Below are 2414 nucleotides of genomic sequence, written 5' to 3'. Positions count from 1 at the left end.
AAATAATTGCATCAATTTAAATAGAAACAGAAGGTGGTTTTTTTCATTTGTTTGTTTGTTTTGTTTTGTTTTGTTTTGTTTTCCCCAAAGATAGGGAAGTAGTCTTTTCTTTGATGGGCCCCTATATTCCACACACACTCCAGGGCTCCAGATCAGTTCTGCACAGCTCTCAGATTCAGAGAAATCAGCATCCTTGAAGAACCACAGGGCAAGAGTAGGGGGTCCTTATGAATGCCTCTAATGCTCTGTCCATCCCACCTACCCCTCTGCCTGCATGTGATGAGCACAATTTCCTTTCTTTGCCATAGTCTTTAGCCCTGACCCCTCAAGATTTACAACTGTCACACATCTTGGTGTTGGCTGTCATTTCTTGGACATGAGGTTTAACATCACTCTACTTCAGTTGTTTGGTTCTGGTACAGTTCTGTCCTACTTCTAGTCTTTACTGCCCATCTGTAAACTCTCTAGTCCCCTTCTCCCACTGGGATTTCCCACCATAATAGCTATTTAATGCTTTTCCATGCTCTAAGTAGCAATAACCCAGCTGATTGACCCAGAGGAAGTTCACCCTTCAGGTTCCAGCAAGATATACCCAGTGAGTTCGTAAAATAATGAATGGAGATAATGATTTTGACTAATTTAATTGCCTAACTAATGTCATACAACAGCCCTATAACCTCTGTCATTTTTGTCTCATTCCCTGTGTGCCTTTAGCTCTCTTTCTTGCTGTATTATTCTTCCTTTGACAAGAGAATATGTATTAAAATAAATGGAACAGAAAAGATAAAAGCACAAGAGTAACACCAAAGGAATAATAATGACACCTTCAATTGATGAGGAATAAATCAGAAAATCCATGAGGACCAGTTGACAGGTATCAACAAATTTTATAGAAGCATCATAAATTAATTTTAACTCCTCCATTTTAAAAACTACAATGTGAATTTTAGAAAATATCTTGCAAAGACTGTGCATGGAGCACTGTACCTTTGTTTGATCAGGTGGCCACATCAGAATGCTGTGAACAAACCACAAGTGAAGGAAACAACTTGAATACAGCCTAGAACTGGGATTTCCTAGAAATTACCATGCTCTTTCTATCTCATCCTGGCACAAAGATCTTTTCGTGAGGATTGAAACAGAAGTGATATGTTTATTCGTGCATAGGTGGCCTCTATTATCAAGAATTGTTCTAGAAATCTTGAGAACTTTTGAGAAGACCAATGATTTTAAGGTAATGCTAAAAATACTAAGAAGATAAATTAGAACATTAACCAAAATAAAGAAGTAGATTTAATAAGTATCAAATGAGAAATGGCAGACAGTCTAAATAACTTTAAAAAATTTTATGGAAGAACCTGAAACACCAAGATGATTTTTCCAAAATTTTGAATTTGACTGGAAGAAAATATTATTTTTTAAAATGAGGCTAAATATTCATATAAAGAGATAATTGGTCAATTATCAAGTAGTTGAGATCTCACAATGTTTTAATAGCTATAAATTTGGAAATGTTGGGACATTTGGTGGTGTGGGCCCTATAACTACATTTCTTTTTTTCTTCTTTAGTAGTAAGGTATATATATATATATTGCATTGTGTGTTCACCATCCATAGTTAGATTTCTTTCTGCCACCATATATTTGACCTTTTTTAGCCCATCTACCACTCCCTTGGCCCTCCACCCCCTACCCTCTGCTAATCACTAGTCTATTGTCCATATCCATGAGTCTCTGTTCGTTTGTCTTGTTCGTTTGTTGCTTTTAGGTTTATATCCCGCATAGAAGTGCTATCATGTGATTTTCAACTTTTCTGTCTGGCTTATTTCGCTTAACATGATTATCTCAAATTCTATCTATATTGTTGCAAATGGCAGTATTTCATCTCTTCTTATGGCTGAGTAATATTCTATTGTATATATGTAGCACAGCTTCTTTAGCTAATCATCTATCGTAGGACACTTTGGTTGCTTCCATGTCCTGGTCACCATAAATAATGTTGCTGTGAACATCAGTGTGCAGATATCTTTTTGGATATATGTTTTCAAGTTTTGGGGATAAGTATCCAGTAGAGGGATTGCTAGATCACATGGTAGATCAATTCTTAGTTTTCTGAGGAAACTCCATACCATTTTCGATAGTTGCTGTACCAATTTGCAGTCCCACCAGTAGTGTATTAGGGTTCCCTTTTTCTCCACATCCTCTCCAACATTTGTTATTACTTGTTCTGTTGATTATAGCTATCCTAACAGGTGTGAGATGATATCTCATTGTGGTTTTGATTTACATTTCCTTAATAGCTAGCAATGTTGAGCATCTTTTCAAATATTTGTTGGCCATTTGTATGTCTTCTAGGGAGAAGTGTCTGTTCAGGTCCCCTGCCCATTTTTTGATGGATTGTTTTTGTTCTTGTTG

This window comes from Pteropus vampyrus, unplaced genomic scaffold (genome assembly GCF_000151845.1).
Source record: "Pteropus vampyrus isolate Shadow unplaced genomic scaffold, Pvam_2.0 Scaffold1, whole genome shotgun sequence".
Classification (NCBI taxonomy): Eukaryota; Metazoa; Chordata; class Mammalia; order Chiroptera; family Pteropodidae; genus Pteropus; species Pteropus vampyrus.
The sequence above is the reverse complement of the archived record's forward strand: the minus strand, read 5'-3'. Positions refer to the sequence as shown.